The 15,191-nt window shown below is 33.5% G+C and overlaps 1 protein-coding gene across 3 annotated transcripts in view; it reads left to right on the plus strand.

Moving 5' to 3' along the window:
- Nmdar2 (glutamate ionotropic receptor NMDA type subunit 2) overlaps positions 1–15,191 on the plus strand; it is a 597,673-nt gene that overhangs the window by 49,476 nt on the left and 533,006 nt on the right. The gene's annotated exons all lie outside the window — the stretch shown is intronic.

The raw sequence follows: 15,191 nt of genomic DNA on the forward strand, positions 1-15,191 counted from the left end.
TACAAAAACGTGAATTACGAAGTCAGTTTCACTTAGTATTAGCGAAATAAGACATGCAAATATTAAATAAAAAATTATTTTTTTTTAAATATCGTACGTGTGTTCAGTTTTGCTACTTACTGTATACATACGTAAAGATCTGAGTTAAATTTTGCTCTGACACCGGTACCAAAAGTGTAACAAAATTACTAATACATTATGCATACCACGGAAATTGGTAGAATAACACTCTTTTATTTATTCATCAATCTACAGAGCCTTGTGAAATTTTCTCTCGGAGTTACATCACGAATAAAATTTCTGTTTGCGTGTCGCGCGTCGCGAAATTTGCATAGCTTCTGTCAAATTACATAAACAAGAATATTGTGGTATTGCAATAGGTCGGCCAATGCCTGATACGTTGCATGATATCGTGCAGGGAATTACTACAACCGTAATCTCATGAATTACTTCGCTTGAAACTTCGGGAATCCGACCGAAATTGCCATAGAGACAGATTACAGAATGTGTAATACTGGATATCAGACCACTATAGATTGTCGAATATCGACAATTATTTGGCTGAACAAGTGTGTCTCTATATTAATTGTTCTCTGATGAATAGTAGTATTTTCGTTTAATATCAAACATTAAAATGAAACGTTTTCTCAACAATAAAACGAAAATACCTTTTTTCAATTCTCTTCATCTTCTGAGGAAGAAACACATTTTTTTGGATATAAGGAGTGTTCGGTCACCCCTGGGATAAATTTTAATGGGGGATTCTAAAGGCCAAAATAAGACGAAAATCAAGAATACCAATTTGTTGATTGAGGCTTCGTTAAAAAGTTATTAACGTTTAAAGTTTTACCCGTACTGATTTTTTTTCTCGAAAATGCGCAGGAATTCGGGGGTATGTCTATTCACCAAAAATGATTGTAATTAACCCCCGCAACCGAAAATAATTTTTCCAGAACGATTTGAAATTTTTTTTTCGTCGTAAAATTTCACACATTCTCGAATTTTTTCTAGAAAGTGGGTAGGATTTCGGGGATCTGTCTATTCACCAAAAATGATTGTAATTGACCCCCGCAACCAAAAATAATTTTTCCAGAACTATTTCAAATTTTTTTTTTCATCAAAAAATTTCAGCACCTACCCGATTTTTCTTCTCGAAAATGGGTAAGATTTCGGAGGTATGTGTATTCATAAAAAATGATTGTACCTGATCCCAGCAACCAAAAATAATTTTTGCAGAACGATTTGAAATTTTTGAATTTAATTGTTAATAACTTTTTAACGAGGCCTTAATTAAGAAATTGATATTCTTGAATTTCGTCTTATTTTTGCCTCTCGAATCTCCCATTATAATTTTTCCCAGGGGTGGCCGAACACCCTGTATAATATACTGTATGTATAACGTATGAAATATATTTAATAACGTATAATAACGTATCTGTACATTAATTTTTATATATTTTATACGATTGTTTAAATAAAAATCTAAGTTTGTCAACCAGCTTTTATTTCACAAACCAAATGAATTATCTTTATTAGAATTTGTAATTATATTAAGTAAATGAAATTTGTTACATGTTCTTCATTTTATACATTATTTTTCCATGTCAATATGTGAAATTTATATGAATTTTTTGTTTTATTTTAATAAATTATAAATACTAAAGTAATTTTTCTATTTTTAATAGTTCAATTTGCTTTCGAATAAACTAAAAGAGAAAAAATAGTTTAGTATTTATAATTTATTAAAATGAAAAAAAATGATTCATATAAATTTCACATGTTGACTTAGAAAAATAATGTATAAAATGCTATCGCTAGTTATCGAGTAATTAATTGATGCCTGATCATTGGTGAACCTATTCTACTGGCGCTTCATCACGTGCGCCATATTTTACTTTACGGCTGTCAAACACACTGCTCCCTTTAGGTGAACGTGATCTCATCGGATACTGGATAATCAGGTATAACGTGACACGAAAATTAAAAATTTTTTTTAATTTATGTTTTACGTCGTATCGACTTTCGGGTCATTAGCAACGACTTGGTGCTCGGTTTTCTTCTTTTGGTGTGGTCATATTTTGCGGTAGATGTTGGTTCTCTTAGATATTTTAGGGTATTTTCTATATGTTTCTGTGACATCAAGGCTATAGGTGATGTTATATTTTACTTTTGGAGGTTTGATGCTGTTTAATATATCGTTTATTACTACTGGAAATAGCGTAACACTAATTACTGAGCCCTGTGGTACTCGATTTTAAACAGTAATTGGGTTGGAGAGTATTTCGTTGGTTATTATTTATATAATCTTGTTTGTGAGGAAGTTTTTAATGAGCTATCATGTTGCCGCTTAGACTTATTTTAGCGAAGGCTTCGATGATGTTTGTTTTTGGTATTGTGTCATATGCTTTTTCGATATCCAAGCATACTCTGACTAGGGATTCGTTCTTTAAAAACACCTCGCATATGCTCGTCTCTATGTTGATAAGAGGATCGGTGGTCGAGCGATACTGTCTAAATACTATTGATTTGGTGAAAGGATGTTATTTGACTTGAGGAATCATCTGAGTCTTCTGTTGATTACTTTTTCTAAGAACTTGCTCATGTAGTTAGTTAGAGCAATCGGTCTGTAGCTTTCTGGTTTATTTCTATTTTTCCCCGGTTTGAGTTTGGGTACGATTATGGTTTTCCTCCAATTGTCGGGGAAAACTTGACTGAGCCGTATACAATTTAAAATTTTTAGTAGGTGGTTGGTTCCGATTTGTGGTAATTCTTTGATTAGTTGGTTTGGAATATTGTCCAGCCCTGGGGGGAGTTTTCTGTGTTTTGAAGAGTACTTTGTAGCTCATCTAAAGTTATGCTGGAATGTAGGGTGGGTATTATGTTGAGGTTATTTGCATGGTCGTTGCAGTTTGTTGGGCTTGTACTGTCAGTCGTGAGTGTGTGTCTTTCATTGTATCTTTCACTGTTTGAATTCCTTTCGAATGTCTTTGCGAGAATGTCGGCAATATTCTTTGGATTGGTGATATAGGTGGCATTTCCTATGTCAAAGAAGTGTATTTCCGTATTAAAAGTTCTTCCATTGATGTTTTTGATTTTATTCCATATGGTGTATGTTGGGGTTGTGTTTGTTATGGATGATATGTATGACTTCCAGGATTGTCTTTTGCTTTTTTTTATTATTTGAAAGCTTTTTGTTTTATTCGTTCCACCAAGGTGTATTTCTTTTCTTGGTACTTATTTACTTTGTTGGCTCAGAGGATTTCTGTGCTGTTATTTTGATAATAGTTTCTAGTAAGTCTATTTCTTGATTGATGTTATTTGGGTTGATTTCTCGGTTTAGGGTTTCTTGGAGACTGTTGATTATTGTTGTTTTGTACTTATCCCAGTTTACTTTTTTAAAGTTCTATTTATGGGGAACAGAGTGATTTTCTGGTATTGATGAAAAGGGATGTTTGCAGGATACTTTAATTGGGAAATGATGACTGTCATGGAGGTATTGGAGGGGCTCCTATTCTAAGTGCTGGGTCAGTTTACTGTTATAGTTCGTTAAATCGATTGCACTTAATTTACCAGTGCTTACAGTGAAATGGGTTGGTCTGTCTAAGTTTAGTAGTGTGATTCCTAGGCTCTTTGTTAACTTTTCAATCATTTCCCCACGACCGTCTACTTTGTATGAACCCCAAAGAGAGTGATGGCTGTTAAAATAACCCATTAAGATAAATGGTGTCGGAAGTTGACTTATGAGTATTTCTAGGTCAGTCAAGCTTAAAATTTTGTTACTTGGTATATATACATTACACATATTAATCTTACTTGGAAGAGGCAAAGAAACTGCAATTGCTTCCAGGTTTGTGTCAAGTGGGATTTCGGTGCTATTAAATTCTTCGGACATCGCGATGAGTACTCTCTCACTTGCGTGGTCTACGTGCTCCCAGGACCTATTGAATATAGTGAATCCTTTAAGCTCTGTGTGGTGCTGTTTTTTAAAATTTGTTTTCTGAAGGCACAGGATAGTTGGGTTGTTCTGTTTTAGTAAAAGCTGTAATTGTTCGTAGTGTGTGTAAAATCCGTTTATGTTCCACTGTATTATACGTTTCATTTATATTAAGATTAGATTGAATGACTAGTTTGTATTTTGTTTTCTTTGCGAGGCCTGAGTTAACTTATTTAACAGTTTTTATGCTGCACTCTTTGAGTAGTAAATTTTTTTTAGCATTTGTGTCAAGGCTACAATATTGGTCATATAATCTTTTAATATTTTTATTGGCTCTGGCGCATTTTCTAGAAAACTTTTAATTTGGAGGTAGTTTAATACATGGTTGTGTTCTTGGCTCTTTCTATACAGGGTGGTCCACCTAAATATCTCCTCTAATTGTGGGAGTACAAAAAATATTTTGTATGCTATTTGAATGGTTTGAAAAAACCTTTCTTTTGCAAACAAATTTTTTTTTTTAAGGTAATTTTTTTCGGAGTTTACAAGGTTATCGATGTCTTTTTGCGTGTAATTGTATAATTTTTTTTATTGCATTGTGTAGCTGATGTAAAAATACGTTCAGATATGTACATTACATGACCTTGAAATGACCTTTGAGATCGAAAATTAAATGGAAACGAAAAACTTTTGTCTATCGAGACTTTAGAGACCAAGACATCATTTGGGAATCTGTAAGAGTAAATAAACATGTTTATTATCACAATAAATGTCTGATGCGGCATCTTGAATAACCAAATAATTGGTCCTTATTTTATAAATGGTACATTAAATGGACAAAAGTATGTAAAATTTTTGCAAGATGAACTACAGATGCTTTTAGGTGATGTATCATTAGACATTCGTGGAAGGATGTGGTATCAGCACGATGGTTGTCCGGCCCATTCTACACGTCTTACAAGACAAATTTTGCATAGAAAATTTCCAGAGTCTTGGATTGGACGTAATGGACGTGTAGCGTGGCCACCGCGCTTACCAGATCTCACGCCTATGGATTATTTCTTATGGGGACATTTAAAAGAAGTTGTTTATTGTGAACAACCAACAACGCCAGAGAACATGAAAGACAGAATAATAACAGCTTGTACTGCAATTAATTCTACAACATTTGAAAAGGCCAGAGAGTCTTTCATTCTACGTTTCAAAAAACGTATCGATGTGGAGGGACACCATTTCGAATATCTATTACAATGACAGTTTGAAAAATAGATTCGTGAAAAAGTATTACAAATTTCATAATGGGGTTTCGTGATAGTAAACATGTTTATTTACTCTTACAGATTCCCAAATGACGTCTTGGTCTCTAAAGTCTCGATAGACAAAAGTTTTTCGTTTCCATTTAATTTTCGATCTCAAAGGTCATTTCAAGGTCATGTAATGTACATATCTGAACGTATTTTTACATCAGCTACACAATGCAATAAAAAAAATTATACAATTACACGCAAAAAGACATCGATAACCTTGTAAACTCCGAAAAAAATTACCTTAAAAAAAAAAATTTGTTTGCAAAAGAAAGGTTTTTTCAAACCATTCAAATAGCATACAAAATATTTGTTGTACTCCCATAATTAGAGGAGATATTTAGGTGGACCACCCTGTATACGCTTTGGCTAGTTTGAGCAAAGCATCAATTTTGTCAAGAGTGAAGGCGGGGGATAAGGGCCTTTTTGATGTATTGTTCAGGAGATTTATGAAGCTTTTTCGTTGGTTTTAAATCTGGGGTCTTAAAATTGCCTTCTGATGTTGTGGATAACGGTCTCTTGGTTTCTGTTTTGCTTACGATCGAGTCTACCGTTTCTAGTTCTCTCTGTTCGGTTGTTTTAGAGACCTCTTGTGTTTCTGGTTTCAGGCATTCTATTGTATTTGAGTTATTTGTTTCTATCTCTTTGGATGTTCTTTGATATGGAGTGAAGTTTGAATTGGGTTTGAATTGGCCTATAAACTAATTTCGTTTGGATTTGCGTTATTTGAGCATTGCTTGGCAATGTGTCTCTCTTGATTACAGTTAAAACATGTCTGTGTTTCTGCAGTAGCAAATAGTCTGTATGATTTGTTATCTATTGTGACTTGAAAGGAACTAGGTATGCTTTTTACATCGTCCGCATCTACATAAATCAGTCTTCTAAAACTTAGTGTGTGTGACAGGTCTGGATTTGTGATTCCTGCTTTTAGAGGGGTTATTTTTCAATGTACTTTAATACTGTTTCTTTCTGAAAATGTTCTCGATTTCTAAGTTTGGGATTATAGGTGCTATGTTGGATAATATGATTCGTTGGGCCGGTAACATCATAGGGCGAACTTCTATGTTCGCATTGTTGATTAATATACTTTTGTGTTTCGATGTGAGACTTCTGACTGTTTCTTTACTGTCCAGATACATGCAGATTCTTTCGTTGGAAATCCTTTACAACTATTTTATGACTTTGGGTCCTATTATTTTTCCAACTGCTCAAGCGTATTCTTTTATGGTAATACCATCAACTGATTGCAGTATTATTGCTTGATTTTCGCGCAATATTGTTATTTTCCATTGAAACATATTGGTTTGTGTCGGTTTGAGTGAGGTTACTAATTTTAGATGTTTTGTCACTGTATTGGTTCTTGTCTTGCGACATGGCGATACGTACAGTGTTCGTATACACAAGTGGAGGTTTATAGTAGTGGTACTATGGTACCAGCACTGATGTCAAACAGCACTAACACTACGTATTTACGTCACACGTTAACGGTACGTGATGGAAGTAAACACGTTCTATCGCGTCAGCTGTCGAAACGAGACTTAAAAAAAATTTTTCTTCCAGATCAGTCTATTTCTCTGAAAAGTTCTTCGATATGCATTCGAGTGCAAATAGTAGTTTGAAGCAGTCGGATGTGTTAGTTTCAATGAACGATATCTATCAATTAGCTTTAGGCACTTTGACTAAGAAGATCTACAGGAACGTTAATCCAGTTATCTCGAAATTTAGGAAGTATATATTCACTTGCAACTACGTGTTTATCTTCTTAACTTAACAACCGAACTTCAAGTTTACTTTATAACTTGATTAAGCTAGCAATTTGCAGTCTGTTTGACCGCGATAAGGTAAATGCTGTTAAACTGCAATCCCTCCCACTCAATAGAATATGTGGGATATGTTTTCTTGACGAATGCTCAACAAATACTGATCGCTTTTACTAATTAGGAGAAAATTGACACTAGGAAGTATTGCGTGCTACAGAAACTTTTCTTGGATTAATAATTTGAATTAAGAAATAGCGAAAGATTGTTTATTCATTACGAAGACTATAAGTACCTTCCTCTCATCTCTACAAGATCTGCCGCTATCAAATTTCATTGAGTTTCCATTTTGAGATTGCATTTAAGTTAAAGTCGACCATTAGGCAGATTATTCTGTTAGTGTTTCGTAATTTCCGTAGTCAAGTGAAACGTGTAATTGCTCGCTACTTTTGTCAGAGATTGACAACGACCTGGGATCCTTGGATTAAATTGTCCTTTAACCGCATAGTAGGAGTCCATACTCTTGGTAACTTTTCGACGATAAACTTTAGGGTCTACTGCACTCCTCTAACCCACATGCCCAATTGAGCTCACATTGGATTCCGAAGATTAACTCTAGTTGCGGCAAATTGAATCTAAAGTAATGTTTAGATAACTGAGGATTTCTCCATCGACTCCTATTTCGATATCATTTTCAAATATCAAAGAATATTAGAAATTCTTTTCGTAATGCAATATACAAATATTCATTTCATGTTCTAAAGTAAGAAACCATTCTAACAATTACTGCTTGCAACAAATGGACAGGGTTTATGGTTATATTTCTATTTCTTATATTTGCCACCAAATGTAAAACTCTAGGCAAAATATACTGGGTGTCTTGTAATATGACGACCTCAAATAACTCATAAATTATTGTTCTAGAAGAAACTGTTTCAGATACAAGTTGTATGGTTTGTAGGGCGACATATACTACTGTAATTGGTCTTATGTTATTTTGTTTGTTTATCAAGATATGAAGATCACTTTCAGTTTTTTAAATAGAATGAATAATATTTCTTCCATCATTTAAATAAAGCATTAAATTCTACATAAAAAAGTATTATATCAAATACAATCTAAAATAAATAAATACTGAGATACTAGAGATATATTTTCATCGCATGCATTATAAACGATTATCATATTGTATTTTTCACTATTACTGAACATTGCAAAAGTAAGGCCCTCCTTTACATTTACTAAGCTTATCTTTGGTTAGTTGATACCTAGCATCTAACAAACACTGTGTTTACCTGACAGTCATTAACGTGTAATTTTTTAATACAAGATAATTTATCTTAGTTACTATTTTTTCGACACTTTATTTGGTATAATACTTTCTAATGTAGAATTTAATGTTTTATTTAAATGCATGAAACCAATTGAAAAATAACAAAACCAATTACAGCACTATATAGGGTGTTCGGCCAACCCTGAGAAAAATTTTAATGGGAGATTTCAGAGGCCAAAATAAGACGAAAATCAAAAATATCAATTTCTTGACTAAGGCTTCGTTAAAAAGTTATTAAAAAATTAAATTCAATAATTTCAAATTGTTCTAAAAAAATTATTTTTAGTTGCAGGGGTCGATTACAATAATTTTTGGTGAATAGATATATCCCATAAATCCTACGCACTTTCGAGAAAAAAATTCCTAACCGAAAATATAATTTCAGGTCAGAAATGTACCCCAGAAATTTCATGCGAATCTTTAAAACATCATGACTTCTGAACGGATTGGACGATTTTAATGTTTCAAAATGCAATCAACGCGTATTTTGCTGAAGAATATGTAGAAATTCTAACAATATTAAAAAAGTTGTTTCTTGACCCCGAAAAATGAGAAAAACCCCATAAAACTGGTCCAATTTTCAAACGACCATAACTCCTACAATAGTGTACGTATCTCGTTGAAATTTAGCATGGCAATAGAGCGTATGGATGCCTACGATAAAGTATTAGACAACTTTTCTGTAGGACGTCAAACAAAATTACTAAAAATAAAAAACGAATTTTTAAGAAAATTCGACAAGGGGGGGGGGGGTAGGTGCCTAAAATAAAAAAAAAAAATTTTCAAATCGTTCTGAAAAAATCATTTTCTGTTGCGGGGGTCAATTACAATCATTTTCGGTGAATACATACCCCCGAAATCCTACGCACTTTCGAGAAAAAAATTCCGGATTGTGGACAAATTTTTCGACGAAATTAAAAAATTTCTAATCGTTCTGGAATAATTATGTTTAGTTGCGGGGGTCAATTGCAATTTGTTTGGTGAATACATATAGTCCCGAAATCCTACGTACTTTCGAGAAAAAAATTCGTTACCGAAAATAAACTGTGTGGCGTGAAATGTTTCTATAACTTTTTAACGAAGCCTCAATCAACAAATTAGTACCTTTTATTTTCGTCTTATTTTGGCCTCTAGAATCTCCCATTAAAATTTTTCCTAAGAGTGGCCGAACACCCTGTACATACATATTTATTTATACGTGTGTTAGTATGTGCTATTTAAAATTCGGGGCATTCACGGAATTTATGTTATGAAAATAAAATTTTACAGTTATGCGACGTCGCAATCGATATTTAGCGCCGCGAACATTTTCTGTAAAATTCAAGAGAAATATTCCTTTGCTTTAGGATCTTCTCGCGCGCGTTCCAGACCGAGAACGCATCGGAAATTTCTGTCTAAACAAATGCAAATTCCACACTGGATCTGAATTGGGCTAAATATACACTTTCCCGCAAAATCTGCCTCTCGAATGCAAATTGCAGGAAGCACTCATCTTTCCAAATTCGACTGCTAATCCTTCGCCTAACCGCGTAAAGTTTGCGTAAAGTGCCATTTCTTGGCCACGTAATCGTACCACCTTAAATAAATTTCATTAGCAGGTAATAAGATCCAAAAGAATGCTCACTTTATTAGACGTAATATTGATTTACATTTACTGAAATTTTTCACTATTAGAAAAAGTTAATCGTATATCATTGGTTAATTGTGAAATACAATTAAATTTTCAGTAAGATAAGTTAAGTTTGAATTTCCATAAAGACTTTGTTCTCGGCCTTACGCGTATCCGTATCTATAAAAGCGAGGAATGAAATATCTAGCAACTAATTATTTCATCCAACTTCCTCGTAGTTTTGATTGCTTAATTTTTAAAATATTAGGTTAAATTTATCCTTGCAATTGGAGTTCCAATAATCGTAAATTCCGCAGGAACTTCGCTCCGTCGCGTCGTAAAAGTTGAAGCTGCATGAAAAATTTTTCATTGGCACCTTGTCGCTACATTTCACGTAGTAAAACTTGGACCGAAGTTTCTTTTGTTATGCTTTTTCTAGTTCCTCGAAGAATTTTTCCTATTTGAGTTACCGCAGCGACCATGAGTGCACATAGAATATACAAAAATTCTGACGGACTTTGCAATCCACTGTTTACTCTCGAAAGATAAAATACAATGGATAAGACGAGTTTTTCATCTCACAAAAGAGTTGATTTTCCTGTCTGTAACGAAGAAGCATGCAGGATCTTCTCGAACACCCGATACAGTGTACTTTTTTGTTTGATTTTCTTCTTTTTATTTGCAATAATGAAAAATTCAAATTCTTATTAATCGTTGTTGCACAAGTTAATTCTAAAGTCAAATAAATTTAATTCGGTCGCAGGTGTTCATTTCCGACGGGATTCGTGGCATGGATCGGGCGCATCATGTGCAAACCTCGGCAATGCATACTAATCGAAGCGTATGTTCTTCATGTAAATTTCATATGGGTCATTCCACGCCAAATCGATCGCTTTCCTACGCGAGAAATTTTGTTCGAAATATGTAAGGAGTGGTTTATGTTATGATTTTGTCATTTTCGAAATTGTATGCTAAACACTCGAAGTTGACCATTTCTGTGACCATTAAGATACGCTATTTTAAACTGATTTATTTTATTCATAAAGTAATTTTTGCAATGGAAAAAAATATTAGAAATATTCTTATTTTAATTTACTCCCCTATTTAGTCACGTGTTTCTGACTATGTTTTATTTGCGTAAAATAATGTTCACAGTTATCAAAAGTGCAGTAGAACAATACAGGTTTCAGTCCAGATGTACTAGATGCACGATAAATCGTGTTTAAGAGCTCTTAGATTGTGTTTCGATGCCCCGGTATGCATCAGTTCTTGCGGTTATTTGCAGTTTGCAATCGTTGCGGCGGAACGGTTGGCGGAGCAAAGGAACGAATAGGATTTAAATGTGGCTTGGTCAAGGCGAACAGAAAGCCGTCTGGTAACGCGTTACAGAAAGACTCGTTGCTGTGGAAAGTTTCTGAAAGCTATCAGGAGAGATCCGCTTCGATAGCGAGGCTAATGGACTTCCGTAAAAATGATATATTCTGAAGCAAACAGTTCTAAGAACCCCACTGAAAGCACCGTGGAAAGTGAAAGTATAAAGTTTGAAAGAAAATTTTTATGGAAATGTATTTATTTACTTATGTACTTTGCGTTTTTATCGTACACCATTACAATTACAGCAAAATATACAATGTTTGACTGTGGGTATAAATCATTTTACGAGATATTTCTGTTGAAAAAATATCAAGTCCCCTTACATAGGAACTGATTAAATAAATATATAGAGACCATATTTAAATATTAAACACAACCACTTTAATTATTCTTTAGATATTAGATAGTTAAATAAATTACATTATGCGATGCCGACCATGCGGCACGAACAAACGACTTGACTCGAAAGCCACGGGAATCCCCGCACGATCTTCAACCTTATTATAGGTGTCGCCACTTTGGCTGCGTGCTTATTGCCGCGAAATTATGAACGGCTCAACAAATTCTTACAATGAGACATCAATACCGTAATAAAACAAAAATTAGAAACGACAAAATTGCGTTTAAATTCTTTTACTTTTCAATTTCAAAATCAGGAATTTTAATCAATAGTATTACGATTCATAAATATCCCGACAATATTCTTTTTACGCAAGAACACGTTTCAAAATTCTTTTACTTTGCAATATCAAAATAAGGTATTCTAATAGTATTACGATTGACAAATATCTCGATAATATTTTTTTTTACGAAAGAACATGTTTTAAAATTCATTGCCATATGTGAAAATGGTACGAAACATAGTTTTGTTAAATGCTGTAGGAAATTGAAATACGTATAATTCAGTTGGTTTTAAATCGATTATGATCGAAGCAAATGAATGACAAAGGACAAGCATATCCTCCAATTAACTCGATCATCATTGATTTAACAATAGTTATATTTGCTGCAGTATTTAATGAAGTTAAATATGTCCCATAACATTTTTACTGTTTGTTGATTTCCTGCTGCAGACAGATTTTATTTTCAGTAATGTCTAGATTGCTATAATATTATTAGATTTCTACGCGTTTTCTTCTTTAAAATATATTTTTGTGTATCCAAATGTTATAATAAACTTTTATTAGTATACGTTCAAAAGTATACGTTCAAAATACACTTAATTATCATTTTACATGATGCATACATTTTAAAGAATTTGTTATACAACTTTTAAATTACCAACACGTAGAACAGAATTATTTGTTTCAATGAAACACGCTGATTCCCGACATAACAAAATTTAATCGTCAGCATCATAAATATTTCACATAAAAATTTAAATATTTATCTTATATATAATATTCAAACATTCAAACTAGGTTAATTAGGTTACCTAAGGGATAAATACTTGCCACTTTTATTTACTTTACAAACTTGCAAGTTTCCATTAACACTAAACTTACCCAGACCTAACCACCACTGGTCGAATGACCAGTCTTTCTTTTTCTCTTTTACGAGTCAACGTACTCCTAATTTTTACATTATGTGTATAGAAAGTTGTGATTTACAATTTATTGCTAAGATATCACTCTTTGTTATGACACATATTTTTTCTTAAAGTATGTATTCTGAAAATCTATACAAAAATATTAAATAATTTTACTCTAAATATGCATACTGAGTATTTTAACTTTATACAAAACATTTACAAACTACGTCGAAATTTTTTAATTTTCATCGGATAGAAGACAAAAATTATTCACGTAAAAATGATGGCTAGTAATTATGCAAACATCCAGTATACAAGTTTAAATTCATTTTCAATTTAATAAACAATTTATAATCCAGTTTCGTGGTACACCAGTCGTATAATTAATAAGAATTGCTGAAACTTCTTTGGGCATGTAGCGTCAAAGTATATATCAAAATAAACATAGAAGACAGCGTAAATAATAGTAGTTGATAGATTCGACGGATAGAGGATGAAGAGTCCTTTAAAATAAGTATTCATTCAAGTCAATTCAAGAAGTCTGAGGGGGCTGGTGATTGAAATAACAACTCCACGATCTACCCCACAATTATTAAATGTTTATTCACGGTGTGGGTGTGTAGCCACGCGTAGGTTAATGTTACATTGTCTTTAACAGACTAGTCCACAACAACGTCTTTATATACCAGACTGCTACACAACGCTTCTCTAACAGACTGACCCTCGTTCCTTTGACTCCTTCTCAATATATACATTTTCTTACCTTAATAGCAAAGGGGGAGAAAAAGAGACAGGGTAGAAAGATGGAAAAACGAAACTGGGAAATACTTAGCTGAGGGAAAGTTTAGTTACAGCGGAAGAGAGTCATCAAAGTCAAGAGGCTCGCCGGACTCAGATCAGGGTGGTCCGAGGCCCAGGCGAAACCTTGAAGGAAAACAGCCGCCCCGCACGACTCTGGTCGCCAAGTGTTTAATAGGACGACCAGGCTCGCACGAGACCCTGGATAAATGGAAAAATAGAAAGCTTAAAAGTTACCCTTGCATTCCATTCCATTCATACCATGGCAAGGACGTGGTGGCTATACAATGGCCGCAACAAGTCATTTTAAAGGGGAAACCTTGCCATTTATAACTGTGGTTCAATTATGAAGAAAAAATTAATAGTTCTAGAATTTCACGCGTGTAAAGTTTAACTATTTTTAATATGCGTTGTTAGACTGTTCTAAGACAGTGGAAATTGAAGATTCACTCATTTCATGTTTGCTATACAGGGTGTTCGGCCACCCTTGGGAAAAATTTTATTGGGAGATTCTAGAGGCCAAAATAAGACGAAAATCAAGAATAACAACTTCTTGATCGAGGCTTCGTTAAGAAGTTATTAAAAAATTAAATTAAAAAATTTCAAATCATTCATGGAAAAATTATTTTTCGTTGCGGGGGTCAATTACAATTATTTTTGGTGAATACACATACCCCCGAAATCCTACCCAGTTTCGAGAAAAAAATTCGTTACCGAAAATATAATGTCTGATCATGAATGAATGATTCCCCTGAAATTTCATGTGTTTCAAATCGTTCTAAAAAATTATTTTTAGTTGCAGGAGTTGATTACAATAATTTTTGGTGAATATACATACCCTCGAAATCCTACTCACTTTCGAGAAAAAAATTCCTAACCAAATATATAATTTCAGATCAGAAATGTACGCCGGAAATTTCATGCGAATCTTTAAAACCTCATCATTTCTGAATGGATTGGACGATTTTAATGTCTCAAAATGCAATCAACGCGTATTTTGCTGAAGAATATGTAGAAATTCTGACAATATTAAAAAAGTTGTTTCTTGACCCCGTAAAATGAGAAAAACCCCATAAAACTGGTCTAATTTTCAAACGACCATAACTCCTACAATAGTGAACGTATCTCGTTGAAATTTAGCAAGGAAGTAGAGCTCATAGATACCTAAACAAAAGTGTCAGACAATCTTTCCGTACAGCGTTAGCCAAATTAGTTATACATGAGAAACGAATTTTTAAGAAAAATCGAGAGGGGGTAGGTGTATAAATTTTTCGACGAAAACAAAAATTTCAAATCGTTCTGGAAAAATTATTTTCGGTTGCGGGTGTCAATTATAATAATTTTTGGCGAATAGACCTACTCCCGAAATCCTAACCACTTTCTAAAAAAAAATTTAGTACGAGCGGAACTTTAAACGTTAACAACTTTTTAACGAAGTCTCCATCAACGAATTGGTATTCTTGATTTTCGTCTTATTTTGTCCTTTAAAATCTCCCATTAAAATTTTTCCCAACGGTGGCCGAACACCCTGTACATTTCTTATTTACATCGGAA

This window comes from Colletes latitarsis, chromosome 11 (genome assembly GCF_051014445.1).
Source record: "Colletes latitarsis isolate SP2378_abdomen chromosome 11, iyColLati1, whole genome shotgun sequence".
In the NCBI taxonomy this organism is placed as follows: domain Eukaryota; kingdom Metazoa; phylum Arthropoda; class Insecta; order Hymenoptera; family Colletidae; genus Colletes; species Colletes latitarsis.